General features: G+C 50.4%; 1 protein-coding gene across 1 annotated transcript in view; it reads left to right on the top strand.

The window, feature by feature from the left end:
* The first annotated feature begins 4088 nt into the window (after positions 1-4088).
* Positions 4089-16372, top strand: part of LOC138521882 (E3 ubiquitin-protein ligase TRIM39-like) — a 204988-nt gene continuing 192704 nt past the window's right edge. The window contains exon 1 of the mRNA XM_069635043.1: positions 4089-4142. The gene's annotated coding sequence lies outside the window, so the exon portion shown is untranslated. The remainder of the gene's footprint in view (positions 4143-16372) is intronic.

The raw sequence follows: 16372 nt of genomic DNA, 5'->3' as shown, positions 1-16372 counted from the left end.
CCTTCTGTGAGATTTTAGCAAAAAATTTACATTGCAAGTGTTAACACATTACGAACAAACGTACCACCACTGAGAAGCATACCAGTGTTAAGTTCTGGGTCCAGTTACAAATGACTCTGACAACTTCTTGTTAACTGTAGGTTCTTTACATAGTTTGGGCTTAATAGTTACAGTTCTTATGTCAGATAAGTCATGGGGAAAATAGGACACCCACCGGCATCCTCTCTCAGGGCTTACATCTTTCAACTGACCACCCTGGAACACTCACTCATGGGTAAACATTCTGCGCTCTGCCTTCCATCTCAACATTCCACTCTCTTTCAAGCAGAGCTAATCATAACACATCTTCCCCCTATAGGGACAACCAACCGCATTAAATACCAAGATGTAACTAGTGGGAAATATCAGAAAAGGGGAAAGCTCAAAGAGCATAAATAATAAAATACTTAACTGGCCTTCCAAAACCACTACTGCCAAGCTAACGCTCCGAGCAAAAGCTCTCCCTTCACTAAACATTATACTAGCTAACACATAGCTACACTCCCACCAGGACAAACAACTATTTCATAGCTGGCCTACCATGAAATTCGATACCAGGGAACCAGCCCACAATCCAACTATCATCCAAAACAAACATACTGCACTCACAACCATCTTCCTCCATCCACTATCAACCAAATGTGCAAAAAAAACACAATTCAGGGTTCATAACCCCCCACGCAGCCTAAAGCTATGATAGCATTACTCAAAATTTTGCACCGCTAATGCCAGGAATCTAAGTCCCTACCATCATTTGACACCTCTAGTGTCGGGATTCTCCATCCCCCAAAGATTTGACACCACCAGTGTCGGGATTCTCCATCCCCCAAAGATTTGACACCAACAGTGTCGGGATTCTCCATCCCCTAAGAATTTGACACCACCAGTGTCGGGATTCTCCATCCCCCAAAGATTTGACACAACCAGTGTCGGGATTCTACACCCCCCAAAAGTTTGACACCACCAGTGTCGGGATTCTCCATCCCCCAAAGATTTGACACCACCAGTGTCGGGATTCTCCATCCCCCAAGAATTTGACACCACCAGTGTCGGGATTCTCCATCCCCCAAAGATTTGACACGACCAGTGTCGGGAATCTACATCCCCCAAAAATTTGACACCACCAGTGTCGGGATTATCCATCCCCCAAAGATTTGACACCAACAGTGTCGGGATTCTCCATCCCCCAAGAATTTGACACCACCAGTGTCGGGATTCTACACCCCCCAAAAGTTTGACACCAAAGTGTCGGGAATAACAATCCTCCAAAGATTTGACACCAAAAGTGTCGGGAGTCTAATCCCTCCTTCCATTTGCACACCTCCACTCTCTCACAGAGTCACATCACACACTTGGCAATTTGCGCACAAAATATTTGAACAACAAGTGTACAAACATCAATTGAGTTCATCATATTTGGCTACAAAGTCCTTAGTGATGTTACCTGTAAAAAAAACATTAACCACAATTGTGCATTTGGGATGTTCTAAGAATGGAATCATTAAATTTACCAACATTTCCAAAAACAACATCTCCACCAGCAGTGGCAATTAATCAATTAATGGATTGACAACAATTGTTGAAGCGACACCCATAAATAACTCTCAGTACTAGAGTTTAAAATACAGTTCCTCCAATTCACCCATAGATTGGTCAAAATAGTCGCCATAACAACAGCAACCCACGAAAATTATTTTCCAGTACTTGTAATCACAAAGTAGTTCTACATTAGTTCGTAGCATATATTTCTGCATGTTAATGTTCGCCGCTTTACTTCCCTGTTCACGTTGTCATCACCGGAGTTCCGCTTACTCAGCAACGTGTTCTTTTATAAATTCCAGCACTTACACGAGTAATAAATCAAAAAAAACGTTCTCCTTAAAACTAGTCGGCTAATTCCACGAAAGGAAACGTTCAACAAAAACATCCTGAGCCGCAAGTTGCACAGCCTAGAAACTCTGTCAGACAAAGTTCCGTCTGAATGCAGTACATTCATTCATAGTTTATCCAGCCACTGGCTGCCGGAACATTCAATGTCGAATGTTGTGTTTCCGTGTGAAACATGGAAGAAGGGCACGTATCCCACGTTGGAAGGTCCTCTTTTCAAACCTTCATAACTACATTTGTGATGCGGACCGCTGAGTTGGCGGGTCCTTGAATGCCGGCAAGAGAACTCCATGGCAACGCTATCGCCAACACTGCCAGCACACAACTGATGTCACCATTATGCCCGAGAGAGCAGGCATGGACGGAGAGCTCCGGCCCAACCGTCATCCAAAGGCTGCACCGATGAAGAAGCAGAAAAGGACCACCTCAGCGCCGTTGGGACAGGATCAACAGCGCGGCCACCCGGACCGCATGCTCCACGGCCCAACATCAAGGGAGCAAGTAAGGAGGTAAGTTCCCGCGCATAGACATCCTGCTCCATGCGAGGAGAGCACCAGCCGCCCAGCATTATTTCACAAGCTGGGCGCCGGGATCGCCACCAGCCATGCATTTCTGGCCATTGGTGCAATGGCATGCTCCCGAGTGGCCCTCTATTTAGGTCGAGGGGCAAATCACTATTCCAGAGCGCACACTCATTAAGTAGGACTCCCTCAGGGGAAAGCACTCGCGCCATGTCCATTTTCGACAGCGCTTTTTCCCCAGGAACATGGGCAGAATTATCACAAAGCGCTCCTTCTTACAGTTCATGCAGGACGTCTGTAGCGCTGCAGCTTTTCACAATTGGACATTACATGACACTTGTCTAGGACTCTGCTGCCTCCACTGCCTCTGTAGCGCCTCTCTATGTCACGCTTGCCCTCACTGTGCCTCGCCTGCAGCGCCTCAATGCCAATCAGCGCCCTTACCTGAGAGAGGATTTCTTCTCTTGGGGGTGCCGGTGGGTGTCCTTCCTTGGTGCTGCTGTCCCCTCAGCATAAACAGCATCATCCTCGTCGCCAATGTTAAGTTCTGGGTCCAGTTACAAATGACTCTGACAACTTCTTGTTAACTGTAGGTTCTTTACTTAGTTTGGGCTTAATAGTTACAGTTCTTATGTCAGATAAGTCATGGGGAAAATAGGACACCCACCGGCATCCTCTCTCAGGGCTTACATCTTTCAACTGACCACCCTGGAACACTCACTCATGGGTAAACATTCTGTGCTCTGCCTTCCATCTCAACATTCCACTCTCTTGCAAGCAGAGCTAATCATAACACATCTTCCCCCTATAGGGACAACCAACCGCATTAAATACCTGTTCTGGGTCCAGTTACGAATGACTCTGACAACTTCTTGTTAACTATAGGTTCTTTACTTAGTTTGGGCTTAATAGTTACAGTTCTTTTGTCAGATAAGTCATGGGGAAAATAGGACACCCACCGGCATCCTCTCTCAGGGCTTACATCTTTCAACTGACCACCCTGGAACACTCACTCATGGGTAAACATTCTGCGCTCTGCCTTCCATCTCAACATTCCACTCTCTTGCAAGCAGAACTAATCATAACAACCAGCTAGCCCAAAATATGGCCGACAGGGTCATGACAACTAAGGAAGGACTACGCGTTGCCATGACACCTGCCGACAACACGAACTCCCCATTCTCTCAAAAGCAGCGAAACCGAGAGGATGCAGGTTGATCCAGAAGGCGTAGACGCCCGCACCTGCGCGGTAAGCGTTTCTTCTTTCTCCGTTTCGTTCGTTCCCCATTTGCACAAGTAAGCCAAAGAGCTTATGATGCTGTACACTGCTTGGCAGTATGATACGCGAGAATACGTTTACACAAACGCGTCAAACATGTAAGTTTCGATGCGATTAGTCAGCCGCCTCAGTTGTGTGTCCGATTCGCTCAACATGCATGCAAAAAAAAACAATAGCATCTCTTCTAATAGAAATCAGAAACTGTATAGCCGTTGTTAAAGTAAAGTAAACAAGGTATGCATGATATACTAAAGTAAGAAAGGAATAAGCAAAAATGTCAGCCAGCACTTTATAGCAAGTCACAAACAATCCAGGCATATCATCAGGTAATCCGAATCATGTTTTTCAGGGATTTACCCCGAGTACTATTTCGGAACAGACGGCAATGTATACATTATCTAGCATCAAGCAAACAGGTAACATTATCAGAACCAAATAGCTAAAGGTGCAGAATAAGTGTTCTAAGTATTGTATTTTGTTCTGAGTAAGGGCAATTTGTACCCTGTGTCTCACGGGACACGAAAAATCTATAATGTCAGTCGCAATAATTGAACGTTGAGTTATATGAATTTCAAGAATTGTTAACAGCGCATAGATCAAAGCTCACGCAACCATGTTAGTAACAACCATTAGATAAAAACAATATCACTAGAAGGTTTTTGCGTTTATATCATTAATTCTGATTTTTCATTTGTTTTTTCTCTGTGTGCATTTTTTACCCTAATTATCCTCCCCTTAACCCATCCCCATGTTTCTTCTCTGCCTATAAACACATTTGTGATAATTATAACAATTGTATTGGCAAAATATGAAAATTTAATGCACATTGTTGATTATTCTTTTACATATTGATCATGAAATTGGCACATTTAACAATATACATGTTTTATTTTGACAATTGACTCAATAGCCCTGGTTTGAAAAAGACACCCGTGTGTTGCCGAAACACGTGTTACCATGAAGGGCACTTACAAATAAATCTTAAATTTAGAAACCAACTCTAACTAAGTTTGGCGCATTTTGTACGAAGGAGAGTCACACTATCATATTATCATATCTTAGAGGTGGGGGTGTGTACCTCTATCTCTCCTGCCAAATGCGACAAGTACATTGACGTATGAGAATCTATCATCGGGTCGCAGACTGTGTAGGTCGGCGTTAAACCACCCAACAACCTGCTAATATTGGTTTTGAACTTAATCCTCGCCGCCACTGGGAGCTAGTGAAGAGATTTCAGTCCTGGAGAGATACGATCCCTGGGCTTGAGGCCAAGGATAAGTCTCGCAGTCCTGTTTTCTATGAGTTGCAGAGGGCGGAGAGTAGAGGCAGGCAGATTAAGAAAGAGGCTGTTGCAGTAGTCCAGCCTAGAGAGAACCAGAGCTCTGGAGACAGTGAGCTTCTGGGAGAAGGAGATGAAAGGAAGAATACCTCTGAGGAGGTACAGCTGGTAGTGTGACTTCTTAGAGACGTCAGAGATGTGAGGAGAGAAGGAAAGTGTGGAGTCGAAGATGACCCTGAGGTTTTTAGCCTCACAGGTGGGAGCAGGAAGAGGGCCAAGAGAGGCCGGCCAGAGAGCGACAGGAAAGGAGGGAGCAGGTGTGCCGATGAGGAGAATCTCAGTCTTACTGGCATTAAGGCAGAGATCATTGGTGGCGCATCACTCCTGGATGGCGGACAGATAATCAGAAATGAGAGAGGGAGAAGAGGTGGCAGAAGGGAGCCTAAAAATGAGTTGAGTGTCATCCGCATAGCACTGAAAGTTGGGGCAGAGAGCTGCAATGCAGTGGGCGAGAAGTGCCAGGTATTGTTTGAACAGCCAGGGAGAGAGGTTAGACCCCTGGGGAACGCCACAGGTAGAGATGGAGATGGAGGAGAGGAAGGACCCAAGTTGGACCTGGGAGGGAAGATCGGAGAGGAAGGAGGTCAGCCAAGCCAGGGCCTGATTGGTGATACCCAGGTTATCACAGAGACGGTTGAGCAGGATGGCATGGTTGACCGTGTCATAGGCAGAAGAGAGATCAACTAAGATGAGGACACAGGGAAGTTGGAATCAAGGTTGGAGAGCAGGTCTTCACAGATGTTCAGGAGAGCAGTTTCCGTGCTTCTGGCAGCTCTGAAGCCAGACTGATGGTCGTGGAGACAACCAACAGATTCAGAGTGAATATTAAGCTGGGAGATGGCCAGCTTTTCCAGGAGTTTGCCTACGAAAGGAGTGATGGAGATTGGACAATAGTTAGCTGGGCAGGAAGAGTCGGCAGAGGGTTTCTTAAGTAGAGGGTGCACAAGGAAGTGCTTCCGGGGGGAGGGGGAAGACTCCAGTGGCAAATGAGTGGTTGCAGAAGTCAGCCAGAGCAGGGTGTCAATGTGGTCCTTGATGGTTTTGGAGGAACAGGGGTGAACCTGTTTTGACGAGACTTTCATAGATCAGCCTTGTCTAGAAACCTTGTCTGAGGAGAACAGGGAAAAGAAAGAGAAGGAGGGAGGAGAGGAAAAACGAAGACGGGCCAAAAGAAGAGCAGGGAGTAGAAGGCAAGCGGAGGAAAGGAACAGAGAGGACAGGATGTCCTGAGTTTTAGAGATGAAATGAGAAGGTAGGGCCGTGCAGAGGGCCTGGGAGGGGACAGGAGAGGTAGAGACTGCATCAGGATTGGCCAGCTCCTTGCAGATTTATTTTAAAGAGTTGGGCCATTTTGTTCCATGCCGCGGAGACCTGGGCTTGGATGCAGGCTCTCTTCTTGGTGCGGACGGAGAGCCGGTATTGCCTTTGGAGCAGGCGTCTTACGTTTAAGGGTGACGAGGTCTGAGTCGTACCAAGAGTTGCACTTGGCTTTGGGCTTCAAGCGGATCTTCATGACAGGGGCAAGAACATCGAGAGTATCAGATATAGCAGAGTGGAGCATGGAAAGGGCTGTGTCAGGGTGTGAGTCAGCCAAGGGGGGAGGGGTGGGGGTGAGAAAGTGGCGGTGAAAGCCTCAACTGACACACGCTTCATGGGTCGGATAACCGAGAAGGTAGGTGGCAGTGCTGGAGTTGGCTTGGCATGAGGGGTAGAGAGGGTGAGATGGGAGGAAAGGAGAAAGTGATCACTCCAGGAGAGATGAGTGGTGACAGGGATCGAAGGGGGAAGGTCTGAAGAGATCAGAACATCCAGAGTGTGCCCTGCAGAGTTGAGCCAGAGGGGAGAATAGAGAGTGAGTGAGAGAGAGTCACAGAGGTCACAAAAGAGTCCAGTGGAAGGACAAAAAGCATCCAGGTGGACGTTGAAGTCTCCAAGAAGGAGGAGTTGAGTGGTTGAGACCAGGAAGGAAGAGGAGAGGTCCGCCCACTCAGAGAGGAAGGAGGAGATCTGACCAGGTGGCCGATAGATGGTAGCCACTGCAAGGGAATGGCAAGGAGAGAGAGAGAGCCTGCAGACGAGGCATTCAAAAGAGTAGTCCTGCGTAGGAATGACAGAAGCAGGAATCCACTCAGGGAAGATCAGGGCTACACCCCCTCCGGAGCGGTTGGATCTGGCCACAGAGAGGATCTCATAGCCATCAGGGAAGAGAGTGTCAAAGCTCGTGACAGAGCTGGCCGTGAACCATGTCTCGGTGAGACCGAGGACATCGAAGTCAAGTTCCTCCAGGAGGCGGCAGATGTCAGAGGAGTGTTTGACAGCTGAGCAAGAGTTTAGAGTGGCAATGTGGAGAAGTTTGCCATCCTTGAAAGTCTTCCGGAGAGGGGTACAAATCAGAGGTACACCCTGCGGAGGTGTAGAAGCATCCCGAGGGGGGACAGAAGAGGAAGCAGGAGAGGGCAAGGTAGCCAAGCAGAAGACAGCAGGGGTAGGCGAGGAAGCCGTGGAGGGGAGAGAGGGGACAGCAGGAGAAGAAAGGAAATTGATGAGGCGCAGGAAGCATCTATCGAAGAGGACAAGGTTGGCTTGAGGGCCTTTGACAAAGACAGTACCATTCAAGTAAACATTAATGATGACCGAGGAGGAGTGGAAGGAGGCCAAGAGGGCCTCCCACCGGGTGACACCATTAATGGGAGAGGAAGAGAAGGGAGAAAGCACAGAGACCATATGTAGAGTCCATAGGTCTGGCGAGGTAACGACAAAGAGGATGTCGGTGAAAGTTTGCCTGGAGGAGGCACTGGTATAGGTGTCAGCGATAGGGAGGCCTGGGTTGGAGACCAGGATGTCCTTTTTAAACTTCTTCCTACCAGATTTAGTGAGGAGGTCAGGATAGTCGATGGAGAAGCAGTTAGAAAAGTTAGGAGAGACAGAGAGCACCATAGAGTAGGGAGAGGAGAGGAGAGAAGAGTAAGGAGTGGGGAAGGGTAGGGGAGAACACTGGGGGAAGGACACAGGGCAGGGTGCAAGCAGACGAGAAAGAGGGAGATGAGACAAGTTGACAATTGGACAAGAAGACAGGTGCTTAAGTTTTAACAGGAGAAGAACACACCTAAGTTTGAGAGTCCTGCAGAGGTGGCAGAGGAGCTGGAATGGGTAGGAGGAGCAGGGGCAGAGCGTAACCCTAGCTGGGAAGCAGCGGAGCGCTGTACAGGGGGGATGCACCCCAGGAGTTACACGTAGGGTGCCGAGGCGGCAGAGGAGCTGGAATGGGTAGGAGGAGCAGGGGCAGAGCGTAACCCTAGCTGGGAAGCAGCTGAGCTCTGTACAGAGGGGACACACCCCAGGGGTTACACGTAGGGTGTGGAGGTGGCAGAGGAGCTGGAATGGGTAGGAAGAGCAGGGGCAGAGCATAACCCTAGCTGGGAAGCAATGGAGCGCTGTACAGAGGGGATGCACCCCAGGAGTTACACGTAGGGTGCCGAGGCGGCAGAGGAGCTGGAATGGTTAGGAGGAGCAGGGGCAGAGAGTAACCCTAGCTGGGAAGCAGCAGAGCGCTGTACAGTGGGGACACACCCGAGGGGTTACACGTAGGGTGCAGAGGCGGCAGAGGAGCTGGAATGGGTAGGAGGAGCAGGGGCAGAGCGTAACCCTAGCTGGGAAGCAGCAGAGCGCTGTACAGAGGGGACGCACCGCAAGGGTTCCACGTAGGGTGCCAAGGCCGCAGAGGAACTGGAATAGATAGGAAGAGCAGGGGCAGAGCGTAACCCTAGCTGGGAAGCAGCAGAGCGCTGTACAGAGGGGACGAACCCTGGGGGTTACACGTAGGGTGCCGAGGTGGCAGAGGAGCTGGAATAGATAGGAAGAGCAGGGGCAGAGCATAACCCTAGCTGGGAAGCAGCAGAGCGCTGTACAGAGGGGACACACCCCAGGGGTTACACGTAGGGTGTGGAGGCGGCAGAGGTGCTGGAATGGGTTGGAAGAGCAGGGGCAGAGCGTAACCCTAGCTGGGAAGCAGCTGAGAGCTGTACAGAGGGGACGCACCCCAGGGGTTCCACGTAGGGTGCCGAGGTGGCAGAGGAGCTGGAATAGGTAGGCGGAGCAGGGACAGAGCGTAACCCTAGCTGGGAAGCAGCTGAGCGCTGTACAGAGGGGACACACCCCAGGGGTTACACGTAGGGTGTGGAGGTGGCAGGGGAGCTGTAATGGGTAGGAAGAGCAGGGGCAGTAGGGGCTCCACGTTGGGAGAAGTAGGGTTGAGTGGAGCAATCTGCGATTGGCAAGATGTTCTTTACAGAGTAGGGTCTTCAGGTTCTTCCTGAACTGTAGGATGGAGGGGGCCAGTGTTCTCTGCACGGGTTGTAGACGCCCCTGAGCGGAATACATTCCATAGAACAGGTTACTTGAACCACGTTCGTTCTCAGTAGGGGGACTCTCATGATTTTGTATTTTTGGAAGACTTGGGGTTTCCTCATAAGTCACGAAGGGTAATCTAGACGTGGACCCCTTGCTCACTGCACCTTAGCGTGACTCATCTTCTCCTAAGTGATGAGGCCCAACAAGGCCAAAGCACATGCTTGGGGTTGCTGATGGTACTCGTGTTTAGAGGAGAATTGCCTTTCCATGCTGGACTGCCCTTGTGGGTGGGACCAGGCTGATATGCAAATGGATATTTCCTTTGGTGAATGGTGCAGTGCAGGGAACTCAAGAGGCCAAACCAAAGCAATCTTCCAAGCGAGAGCAGCTCCAGGGAACTCAAGAGGCCAAACAAAGCAATCTGCCAAGCGAGAGCAGCGCCAGGGAACTCAAGAGGCCAAACCAAAGCAATCTGCCAGACGAGAGCAGCTCCAGGGAACTGAAGAGGCCAAACCAAAGCAATCTGCCAAGCGATGGCAGCCCCAGGGAACTCAAGGGGCCAAACCAAAGCAATCTGCCAAGCGAGAGCAGCTCCAGGGAACTCAAAACCAAAGCAATCTGCCAAGCGAGAGCAGCTCCAGGGAACCGAAGAGGCCAAACCAAAGCAATCTGCCAAGCAACAGCAGCCCCAGGGAACTCAAGGGGCCAAACCAAAGCAATCTGCCAAGAGAGAGCAGCTCCAGGGAACTCAAGGGGCCAAACCAAAGCAATCGGCCAAGCGAGAGCAGCTCCAGGGAACTCAAGAGGCCAAACCAAAGCAATCTGCCAAGAGAGAGCAGCTCCAGGGAACTCAAGAGGCCAAACCAAAGCAATCTGCCAAGCGAGAGCATCTCCAGGGAACTCAAGAGGCCAAACCAAAGCAATCTGCCAAGAGAGAGCAGCTCCAGGGAACTCAAGAGGCCAAACCAAAGCAATCTGCCAAGCGAGAGCAGCTCCAGGGAACTGAAGAGGCCAAAGTGGGGATTTTTGGAGTTGGCATTGGCGATATTTGGGTCCAAACGAGATACATATGTCTCCTCTCAGGCAAGAACAAGGAGGTGCAGGTGATACTTGGGATGCACAAAGTGAAGCAGGATGCCTTGGAAATGGGCATTTGTGTCGAAGGAGGACCCCTCCTCTCTAAAGAAGTCATTTTGGCAGTGGTGTCTGGTGAATTTTTTAATTGGAGGAGCATAAATGTTTCCCACAAATAATCAGGATCAGCTGTGCGTAGCTAGATAGCCCGAAAAACACGTTTAAAATGCTGCCTCTCTGTGAAGAATTGGGTAAAAGGCCACAAAGTTTGCAATCAGTTTTTTTAGGATAGCTCACGAAAAAATCTCATAGATTCAAGTCACCAACAGTGCACAGGAGCATTTCCCAAAGCATTTTCATGATGCCTTTTTCACAATATATGCCAATATAAAAAACATGTTCCTGCTGGCTGCGCCGATACATATCCATGCGGACTCCACTGGCTGTGCCAATACATAGCCATGCTGACTCCACCAATATATGCCAGCCTTCGAATATCAGAACATACTCATGTTTGCTTTGTGCACAACATCGTTAATGATAGTATAATAAAACATATTCATGCTGGCTCTGCCAATATATACCATTATCCCCATGTAAGAACATACTCCTACTAGCTTTGTAAGTAAAAATGCCATTTCACACTAAGAAAACATGCCCTGACTCCCTGCACCAATTTAGGCCAGTCTGCCGTGTACGAACACCCATCATGACTTTACCCTTGATGCCAGTAAACAAATCCCATGCCACAAAAAGAAAATGTAGCCAGAAAGGCTGCCCAAATGCAGGGTAGTCTGTCCACATGAAAATGTTCATCATGTCTGTTTTCACTTGATGCTCAGTAACAAATGCCATGCCACAGTAAGGAAGCATGTATAGACTGGCTGCACCAATGTAGGCCAGTCTAGCCCTGTAATAACACTTATCATGTTTGCTGTACCCTAGATGCTGTGAAAAATGTCATGCTACAGTAAGAAAATGTATCCAAACTGGCTGCACCGTAGTAGGCCCGTTACTGACTCTTCTACCAGGAAGGTCTCCGGCTCCCCCTTCATTAGCACCAACCTTGAGGAGGAACTCCATGGCCCGCTGTGGACTTCCCTCTTCTGCCCTCGCTCTCTGGAAAGAGTGGCTTAAGGGCTGAATAATGCTTCTCCTATTGATGACAGGTGCCACAGCCCACTGCACGTCTGTCTGGGTGGCAGCTCCTCCTTCACACGCCCCCGATCAGGAGGGACGACGCTGAGGGACTGAGAAGGCTGGTGGCTTTTCTGGAGTGACAGGAGGACCTCCCTGAACTGATGTGGAGCCTCCTTTCCCGTTTTAAACAGGTGAGTGCTCCTAAATGATGGTTGTGTCTGGCTTGCTCCAGTGTAGTAATGCAGCATAGTAGTAGAAGACACTCCAGGTCCCTCTCCAGAAGAAGGGGGAGGAGCAGAGAGTGGGTGAGATCCTTGAGTAGATCGCCTTCTTACAGACATCACCATCCACCCCCAACTCATAGAGTGGCACCTATGTGCCCTCCTAGCACTATGGCACCCACTCAACCTTCGGTGTCCATCACTGTTTCAGCAGCAGAGTAGAAGGCCCTCATCACTGAGACTGTGAATGCTGCTGTTGATGCTCAGCTGCCTCTGCCTTGTCCATTACCTCAGGTCCCCACCCCTGGTCCATAGGCCCATCCACTGGGGGCTGCGGAGGGCCTGGGTGGCTCAGACAATGATGAGCCTGAGTGGAACATAATTGTGACATTTCAGAGAAAAGAGATTATTGCGGAGGTCACAGCCATCTCTTGCAGAACCTGGACCTGAGAGATACGAATGCTCCCTAGGTGGGGAAAGGAACGCTGTATGCATACAGCCGTTTCTTTATCACCCCTCCGACAGGGCTGCCATTTCTCCAGAACATGCTAAACATTATCTTCAGAGAGTGGAAGGGTCCAGAGAAGGCAGCTATACCCAGAGGGGGGCCAGACACTATCCCAACCATGGGTTTATTTTTACAGAGTTCCCCTAAACACTCAAGATTAACTTTCCCCTTCTTTGATTTACAAAACACACATCAGTGGCCACTCTGGATGCGGCTCCTTTTGACCCCCATCAACAACAAGGTTGAGAGTGACTTAAAGAGAGTCTATGGGGACACTAAGTGTGGTCTCATGCCAACACATACCTTGGCTATGCCACCCAGTCCTTGCTGAAGGACATCCATCTTCTGGCCTCCCTCTTAGACGAAGGGCAGACTCTGCTGATGTACTGGAGATTCTAAAGAAGGACATTGTGTTCAGTTTAGACATCTCCCATGACCTCTTCAGAGCCATCACCCGTCAGAGTGTGTCAGAGATTATGGCTAGGCGACAGTTCTGGCTTTGTATACGGAAGGCGGAGGCCTCACAGAGAGCCATTCTGCTTCGACTGCCATTTCTTGGAAAACCTCTGATTGGCTCATAGTTGGGGAAACTGTTAAGGAGGCCCAGCATTGGAAAAGGTGATCTTCCTCCATCAGACATCTACGCCCGCAGGGGTGGTTACAGGTACCAGTACCAGGGATGATTTTAGATGGCGTGTGGTCCTCAGAGAGGTCGCTTTCAGGGCAGGAGCACCTTTAACCCTATCCTCGCCAGAGCAAAGCTGGCTCATGCCCCGCCAGCATTCCTGACTACAGGCAGGTCTCCAGTTTCTCTCCTCCCGATTACCTCGTCCAGGGGTGGGGGATTGCCTGCAGGATTCTCACCGCATTTGGGGAAAAGGAGGTCTCCAAGGCCTAGGTCCTGGACATTGTTCGAGTGGGCTACTTCATACAGTTACTTTCCTCCCCCTGGACTCAGGGCTGTTGGTCACCCATTGGCCCAAGAGAGAAGAATCCTAATACTTGTAAAGAAACCATCAGGGACTTGGAGACTGATAATACACCTCAAGAGAGTGAATGGCTTGATAAAGACATTCGATCCTGGATGGAAACACTTCAGGTCATTGTTCCCCTAGTGGTCCCCAGACACATCCTAACTTCAGTAGACCTGAAGGGGCTTATTCACATGTGCTGATCCATCCTGGAAACCAGAGGCTCCATCCGTTTGCTGAGGAGGATCTACAGCTTCAGTTAGTTTCAGGTTCTCCCTTTCATACTGAGGTCAGCACCATGAGTGTTCTTCAAGGTCCTGGCCCCCCCCTTATAGGTCTCCTTCACTAGAGGGGAGTTGCACTCTATCCGTACCTGGACGATCGGTTAATACATGTCCCATCCCTGGTCCACTGCTCACGGTACACTAACTGGTCTGCACCACTCTGACTTGCTTCAGGTGACTCCTAAACTACAAGAAATCATCATTGCAAGCAACCCAGATCCTGGAGTGTGTGGGTGGCTTGTTCAACACATTGAGGGGGTGGGTCTCCTTTCCCCCGGCCAGGGCGGCAAGCTCCAATCACAACTCTTGGCTTGCCTGGAGTCCAGGGGGGCATCTGCGCTCCAGTGGCTCACCATTTAGGGTTGCCTAGCAGCAATGGTCTTTGTCATCCCCTGGGTGAGATGCCATCTCAGGCCTCTGGTAAATCACCTTCTGGGTCATTGGCAGGCATCCTCTCAGGATTACAGCATGTGGGTACCGATGGCAATGGAGTTCACCAGGAAGATGGAATGTTGTTGTCAGACTCCAATCTCCATGCAGGATTTCCCCTTGCCCCCCCATGCCGGTCGTTCTCACAATGGGCGGATGCCAGCCAGAGGGGTTGGAGATGCTCCTGCAACCAGCTGATCACCCAGGGCAGGTGGACATCTGCGGATGGCTACAGGTGCTCCGGTTCGAGGGAGCTCTTTACGATTTGGGAGTTTCTCTGCACCCTGTGCCAGGATCTCCAGGGATGGCTGTTCCGATAGGCACGGACAATCAAGTTGCAAAGAGCTACATCAATAGACAGGGGGACATGTTCCCATTCTATGCAGGAAGGTGCATCACAGATCATGGACGGGGCATAGAAAACCTGCTCTCAATAAGAGCAGCTTATCTTCCAGGCATCCTGAACCCCAGAGCAGATGCCCTCGGCTGGCGGTTTCCCTCCTCGGTAGAGTATTCTCTGTCGGTCCAGACCTGCCAGCTCGTCTGCTCCTGACAAGGATACCTCTCGTGGATCTCTTTGCTTCTCGGGCAGTTGCTCTCCTCCCCCCGTTCTTTACCCTGGCCTTGGATACTGAAGCCATGGGGGTGGATGCCATGTCATAGAGCTGGCCTCGGGCTTGTCTCAGTGTCTTCCCTCTCCTCCAGAAGCTCCTGCTGCGTATCAAGATGGAGAGGCTGTGGATCATTCTTATTGCACCCTAATGGCCAAGGAAGGCATGGTGGTTCCCCTCCTTCAGCTTCCATCTGCCAGTGGTCCCCTCCCTTTCAGCCCACACCCCATGTGATGGTCCATCTGTCCCTTTCCCACCCTAGGTATCTTCATCTGGTGGTCTGGCTCTGGAAAGATTAGGGCTTGAGAGAAGGGGGCTGTCCTCAGAGCTTGCAGTGGCTGCTCAGGGGTCTAAGAGGTCCTTCACTCTCGCTGCGTATGCTCAGCACTGGATGCAGTGGCTGCTCAGGGGTCTAAGAGGGCCTTCACTCTCACTGCACTCTTGCTGCCTATGCTTGGCACTGGATGCAGTGGCTGCTCAGGGGTCTAAGAGGGCCTTCACTCTCACTGCCTATTCTCAGCACTGGATGCAGTGGCTGCTCAGGGGTCTAAGAGGTCCTTCACTCTCGCTGCCTGTGCTCGGCACTGGATGCATTGGCTGCTCAGGGGTCTAAGAGGTCCTTCACTCTCACTGCCTATGCTGGGCACTGGATGCAGTGGCTGCTCAGTGGTGTAGGAGGTGCTTCACTCTCACTGCCTATGCTTGGCACTGGATGCAGTGGCTGCTCAGGGGTCTAAGAGCTCCTTCTCTCTCACTGCCTATGCTCTGCACTGGATGCAGTGGCTGCTCAGGGACCTAAAAGGTCCTTCACTCTCACTACCTATGCTCGGCACTGGATGCAGTGGCTGCTCAGGGGTCTAAGAGGTCTGTGGGGACATAATCTCGCAAGATCGCGGGAAGGCGTTCTCGCGAGAAGATGGAGCTCTGAGAGTGCGAAAACGCTGGAGGCGGCAGAACGAAGCTAGCAGTGAATGAAGAAGCACTGCCCAGTGCTCCGAAACCACGTCCCCCATGAGGGAACTCCTGAAGAAGGGTGCGACCTACACATGGGCCCCAGCAGGACGATGCGTTCATCCAGATCAAAAAGAGGATCCTGCACACGCCCTGTCTCAAACCTTTCAACCCTGAATGGGAAACATGCATCACAACAGACGCCAGCGCCAACGGGCTAGGCGCCACGTTAACCCAAAAAAAGGGGGACACAGAGAACATAGTAGCCTTCGCCTCAAAGGCGCTATCAGCATCGGAGAAGAACTACTCCACTGTGGAAAAGGAAATGGTGGCATGCGCCTTGGCAGTCGAGTATTTCAGATCATACGTCTGGGGTACCAAATTTCGGTTGGTCACTGACCATAAATCTCTCATACACATGTTAAGCCCAAGTGGCACCAAGACCGCCACTCCAAGACTGGCCAGAATCGCAGCAAAACTTCAAGAGTACACCTACGAAATAGCCCACATCGCCGGTTGGAAGAACACCCAGGCAGACTGTATGTCCAGGCTCCTCAACCAAAACACCACAGGAACCACGTTCCTTGAAGATGAATGCGTTGTTGCCTCCATAAGTGATCTAAGGAACAGTGAATTCATGGAACTAAGTGAGCGCCACTGGCAGGAGGAATATGAGCAGGACGAAGCCCTAAACTGCGTGGCAGTGTGGGTCTGCGAGGGATGGCCCAATGAAAGAGCAGTCCCAGAATGCCTGCATCCCTACTGGAA

This window comes from Ambystoma mexicanum, chromosome 13 (assembly GCF_040938575.1).
Source record: "Ambystoma mexicanum isolate Mex_15411 chromosome 13, UKY_AmexF1_1, whole genome shotgun sequence".
Lineage (NCBI taxonomy): Eukaryota > Metazoa > Chordata > Amphibia > Caudata > Ambystomatidae > Ambystoma > Ambystoma mexicanum.
The sequence above is the reverse complement of the archived record's forward strand: the minus strand, read 5'-3'. Positions and strand labels throughout refer to the sequence as shown.